Genomic DNA, 6610 nt, shown 5'->3' with positions numbered 1-6610 from the left:
ATATCCTGCATTTTCTTGGGTGATACAGAAATGCTCAAAATACTTCTGCTGCCTTCCTGAGTGTCTAAAGTCCTTGCATCCCAGATAATGCTTCTCTAGAGCCTGAAGATGAAAATCCAGTCCCTTTATTACCAGTTCATCTGCAGCCTTCGCCCTAGCTGACAAGAAGCTGGGTGCCTAGTTAGTGATTGTCTAGAAAATCCTGTTGTGGCAAATAATCAGTATACCTGCTAGTTTAAGTGTCACCATAGATTATAAAACTGGATACCAAACATTCCTTTTGCTTTTTCTTCTTTGCTGTTAATTGTTTATCCTTGAATAGAAGTAAGAAAAACTTGACTGACTGCCCAGATTTGCAGCTGGTCTCTAAAGGGAGAAAAATGTTAAGCTCAGCATTGAATTTGGAAGTTACTCTGCTGGCACCATCTGTCTGATGGTGCAGTGGTTGAGCTATGGCTTCAGTGAACTGGGATACCAGTATAGCAATAAAGTTTTTCTTACTTGGCCTAGAGCAGAAGCACATATTGATAGTGACTTGCGTCATCTGGGAGGTGAATTCCCAGTGTGGAACTGTAAGTAGTGTCAAGGGCCAGGGAGGAGCAGAGGGGAGATATGAATTGCTGAGGTTGGTAATAGTGGTAAGATGCCTGCTTGGGATGGTCCCTAAGGCTGGGCCTGCAGCAGCCAAAACAGCGGTGAGGGCCATTCTGCAAAGGTCGCCAGTGCTGTATGTTGCTGGCGTTCTGTAAGCTGAAAACCCTGTGCTGTGGACGCAGCCCAGGTACCACCCTGAAGTGCTGTGTGGAGGAACAAGGTTGACTGTTAGGCCATGAATAACAACCCCCTGTTTTTGATCCCTGACAAAAGCCAACAAATACAAGATCAAAGAGCGACAAGATATTAATTGGCTAAGGTTAACACACTGGTTAGGTCTGACAGCGACAGGATTTGCATCTAGCTAGACTGATGCTCTGGATAGACCCAGCAAGATTGGAATCATTAAAACTGTCATTTACCAGGGGCTTCAGGGATGAGATGATAAACTTTAAAAAGTCTAGGAAAAAAACTTAAAACTCTTGGTTCTTTCTTCCAATGATGTGGAGACTCTGGGTGTTGCTTGTTTCTGAGCTATAGATAGTATGGGTTACACAGGAACAGTTAACTGTCCAGTGGAGGGGGGGTGGGGAAACGTTATAACTGACTTCTGCTGGGGTTTACTTGTGTTGGAAATCTTGTGAGAACAACCGGTGTGCTGCTCTTCCCCTTGATTGTCACATCAGCCTTTACTGCGTGTCTCTGGATAGACACGCTGGCCTGATGTGAAATTTCTGTTAGTGTTCTCCTTGGTACCTGTCACACAGTTTGGGATCTTAATGCTGCTGGGGAGGGAAGAGGGAGGTTCTGCTGCTCCTGCTTTCTCATTGTTCATGGGATATTCAATTCTTACACATGGATGCTCTATTTCAACCTTTGTGTTTTTGCAGTGCACCAGCTACTGCAGCTTGTTATCAGAATATAATGATTGACTCATGTTTTTCAACTTTTTAAGGTTGCCTTGCACTGTTAGGATGAGTGTTATTCAGTCTACCCAAATATTCTGTCTACTTAAGTGTTTGGCTTATGGTAAATAAGGAGACAGTTTTGTGACAAAAAGTCTCTTTATTCCTCAGCATGTGCAGGGAGTTCAGCTAGGTAGGTGCTTATATTGTCTGTGACAGTTGAGGGCTTCTTTAAACATGTCCACATTCTGACTTGGAGAAAAGAGCAATCTGGCCTTCATCAGTGCAAGTGATGCTTTAAAATGGTGGCTGGTCAGGCCTTTAGAGAATTATTTTCATATTTGGTACTGGATGTTCTATGTTGTGGCTTCTACCAGAGCATTAGTAAGGGTGTTAAGAAACTGAATTTGGCATAAGAACAGGAGTTATCTCATCTGTTAAACCAATCCTAATGTTGGTAAACTGTCATGGGGTATGGAGGTAGAATTACATTAGTGTCTGTACAGGGAATATTACCACTATAAAATGTGACCTCAGTGAACTAAAGAGGACTGGCTAATGTCCCTGTGGAAGGCCAGGCATCACAGAAGGTAACATAGGGATCTGTTGAGTACTTAGGATTTCTGCTGTGTTGCCAGGGGCCTAAACAGAGATGTAGAGGAGTTCTGCTGGGACACTAGAGGCAGTGTTTATTGTACATAATCTGCATGTTTTATTTAAAACAGAAAACAAGAAAGCCCATCCTGCCATAGGCAGGCAACATCTAAACATTGCATTACAAGTACATAGGTCTCTGTGTCATTTCTCTGGGGACTTGATATATGATGTTCTCACTTTCCATTTGTGGGCTGAGCTGCATTCCAGCCTGTGCTATCGTTCTAATCTATTTGGAGGTTGCCTCTGCCAGTTTCACTGCAGCTGGCGTTCTGTAACCATGAGTAGTTGGCTCTTATGATCGTGCGTGATGGACATGCTGGTCAATCTAAGCTTCTGCACCGTTTCTGTCTCTTATAATTTTAGAAGGCCTTTAATGCAAACCTAATGAGATTAGGGTTCATTTGTTCTTGGGTTCCAGGCTAAGTTTTAAAGGTTAAAGGACATCTGAGATCATTGCTTAGTCTGAAGAAAGACTGACTTTCCTGTCAAGTCATAGTTCTCTGGAAATATTAATTCACTAGATAGCTCCAGTAGTCTCACCCTTGGTGTACAATGCTGTACTGTAGCTCGTTTTTTACACTAATCTTCAAACCACTGTGTTGTTACTGTATGATATTTATTTTAATGTATATAAACATTTTGTAAGTCAAGTGAAAAAGAGGATAGTAATAAGGAAAATAATATGAAATGCCAAATCTTTTTTCAACTATATGAAGCAATAGGTAACACACTAGCCTTGGAAAATAGCTAAGTATTTTCATTTGGCCTTTTTTTTTTGTTGTTTCTTCTGTATAGGAAGTGATAATGATAATGTTCTATGGTATTATCTTTGTTAATACCTCGATCTGCATCCTAATCCTGGAGAAAGAAAGAAAGAATGAAGAGGATATGTCACCAAGGTGGCAGTGTGAGCAGTCTGAAGCATAGCAACCAACGGGCATTGCTTTCTAAAGGTTTGGCACACGAGCAGTATTGTTCAGAACATCCCTGCTGTGGGGAATATCCACTCTAAACAAAATGCACAGCCTCTCGGGTAAGGCAAATAAACTTCACTGAATAGATTTTTACATGCTTTCTGATAAAAGCCTCAGCACTTGGTGAATTCTAACGCGTCTCTTCGCGGCTCTGCCCATGTATCAGCATGATTTAACACACAGCATAGCATGGAACCAAATCCCAGAGTAACCAAGGGGGTGATGCTTTATCTTCCTGACACTCTGAAGAAGACTCTTAACCCAAAAGTAGCTTTTTAATCTGAATACAAGGATGTCCTTTATCTGTTTTTTTTTGTTTGTTTTTTTTTTTTTTTAAATTTCCACACCTATTAATAGATCTGTGTGCTTCTAAAACATGTATTAAAATGGAGCAGGCTTTGCTTTTGAGGTTAATGTGAATTCCTCAAAAATTGTAATTGTGAATGTTTCCTTTGATTGCTGGGAAACTACCATTACTGTCTGATGTTGATTAAGCGTTCTTTGGATTTAGAAAAACACAAAACTAAGACTGAAACTATAGTGCTGATATTATTGTAAATGTCTTAGTTCTGTTCTCTTACATGTACAGATATTTTCATCCTTTCACTTAAACAACTGGATTTTTAGATTGTCTTACTGAAAAACATGAACATTTTAGGAAAAAGAACACTTATACTTTATTTACTTTGTGTTTAATAAACTTAGTACAGCAAGGTAAGTGTACCATAAATGCTTTATGATACAAAATTATGGAATTCAGTAACATTCAAATAATACTAAACCTGAAGTGTTCATGAATCTCAAATCCTATAACTTGAATGATTATGTGTTTATAATTCCATCATGACCTTTTTTTACTCCCTGTTGCTTAGACATAAGTGTTTTGAATAAGAAAACTAGACAATAAGATTATGGTGCAAAACAATTTTAATGCAGGTGATCAGCTGCACATCACTGATTGGAAATAGTGAGGAGTTGAACAGTTTTTAAGTAAATATGGAATTAGATTGCATGAACTCTCTGATGCCTAAGTGCAAATAATGAAATAAATGCACTTGTAAAAGCAAAAAGATTGCAAAGCAAGGAGGCAGTCTGGGTTTAAAAAAAATAAATCATGTGTTTTTGACTGGTTTGTGTATATAAAGTCAAAAGAACTGAATGTTATTTGTAAGTAGAGAAATGAAAACGGATATAAATGAAAATCGGGGAGGGAGGGAGAGAGTAGTGAAAAAGAAGCTAAGTTATTACTACTTGATCTGATAGCATACCATCTGGCAATATGCTGGTAAATCATTATATATCATTTATATGATTCAGTGCTAATTAGATGTGCACAGATTATGCAGACTTGTGCTTTCAACATTGGTATAATGTTTTAAAAATAACACTTGCAGTATTAGTATGGCATGTACTTGTTAGGAATTTCTGACAATAATCCAAGCTGTTTTTTCATTAGAAAATACCCCAAGCACCTCAACGACTGCTCAGGTTTTGACTTAAGTAAAAAAAAAAAAACACTGAAAAAAATCCATATAATATCAGTATCTTCTGTACAGACACTAAGAAATTAATTTCTTTCTCTTTTTCACTAACTTACTGAAAATATACTGACTAAGCAGTTAGGCCTGAACAGTATGAAAAATAACTAAGTACATAGATACACTATAGGTTACGTTTCATCCTGCCAGGACTGCTGAGGTTCGTTGAGCAGGCTGGGTCCGATGTGGCTGCTGCAGAGAGAGGACTGAGACGTGAGAGAAATGGCCACACAGACACCAGGTCAGTGAAGATGGAGCAGGAGGAGGTGTGCTGGAGCTGAGATTCCCCTGGAGCCCATGATGAGATGGCAGGCAGCCCCCTGCAGCCATGAGGGACACGGTGGAGCAGAGACCCACTTGCAGCCTGTGGAGAGCCCTACGCCACCGCAGTAGAGATGCCTGTGCCCGAAGGAGTTCTTAGAGGATTGTCTCTGTGGGAAGGACCCCCCGTGCTGCTGTCACTGAAAATCTGGACAGAAACTCTCTAACACAATTTGTAGTGTTAGAAAGCAGGCATTACTTTATTGCAGTGCTGGGTGCAGGGGGGATATCTCCTCCTGTAATGCACACCTGGCCCCTGGATAGAAACTTGTTTATGCACTGCAATCATGCATATTCATAACATGTTTACATATTCATTGTTATTCTCTTAAACACTTGGTTAATTTTCTCTTGCTTTACATGAAAATTACTTTGCATGCTCAGTCCTCTTCCTCCGCTTCTTTCTTTTGGGTCTGGGGTATGTTTAGGGTAGCTGGTCCATGAGTCAGTGGTAATTCCTGCCAGAATTACGTTTTCCCCAAGTCACTGCTGTGCGTGTTCACAATTCAGAAAAACATGAGAACAAAGTTTATACGTTTTCTGGAATGTTCCCTTCAAGGGCAGACAGTTCTTGATAAAGATGCTCCCTCCTAATCATTTCTGGCAGCTTCAAGGATGGTCATCTTGTTATATTCTTTAGGTATATGCAAACAGCCTGCTAAACCCTTCATGAAACTCTTGCACAAAAATTTTAACCCTTTGTTGTTGGATAACACTACTGAAGATTGATGGTGGAGCAGAGATGCACCTGCAGTCTGTGGGAAGGAACTCCACGCAAGAGCGGGTGGCTGCACCCTAAGAAGCTGTGACTCTATGGGGAAATACCCCACTGGAGCAATCTGATGGGTAAGGATTACATCTGGTGGGAAGGACTCATGTTGGAGAAGTTCTTGGAGGATTCTTCCATGAGGAGAAGCCCCATGTTGGTGCAGGGGAAGAGTGTAATGAGTCCTACCCCTTAAGGAAGGAGTGACAGAAGCAGCGTGTGACGAACTGACCTGCAACCCCTATTCCCTATCCCCCTGTGCTGCTGTGGGGAGGAGGTAGAGCTGGAAAGAAGGGAGGAGTGGAGGGGAAAGTGTTTTTAAGATCTGTCTTGTTTCTCATTATCCTCTCTGAAATAATTGGTAACAAAATTGGTTTGTCCCTAAGCCAAGTCTGTTTTGCCCAGGACCATGGTTGGTGGGTGATCCCTCCTTGTTCTTATCTGGACCCTCAGGCATTTTGTTACACTTTTTTCTGCTCTCCACCCCATGGTGGGAGGAGGAGTGAGTGAGAAGCTGCATGGTAGCTTAGCTGCTGGCTGGGCTAAGCCATGACACCCTAGTAGAAGGATAAGAGCAAAATTCAAAACAAAAACGAGATGTACAATTTTAACAGTGACTGTCATCAGAAATTTCCTGGTAAACTTTTCCAATATGATAAACTTGTTTTAATTCTTTATAGTTAGAGATGGTTGCCTTTCTAAAAAGTTACTGTCCTTTATGGGCCAGATTTAGGGCTCTGTGGATGAAAACTGGATCGTTGTGCAAGAGAGTTTGTTCTAGTAGTGTCATAGTAAAGTACATGCGCTGCTTGGAACATGCTGAAGACTGATCCCTATGAGAGGCCCTAACTGGGT

This window comes from Tauraco erythrolophus, chromosome 1, assembly GCF_009769465.1.
Source record: "Tauraco erythrolophus isolate bTauEry1 chromosome 1, bTauEry1.pri, whole genome shotgun sequence".
Classification (NCBI taxonomy): domain Eukaryota; kingdom Metazoa; phylum Chordata; class Aves; order Musophagiformes; family Musophagidae; genus Tauraco; species Tauraco erythrolophus.
Note: the sequence above shows the minus strand (reverse complement) of the source record.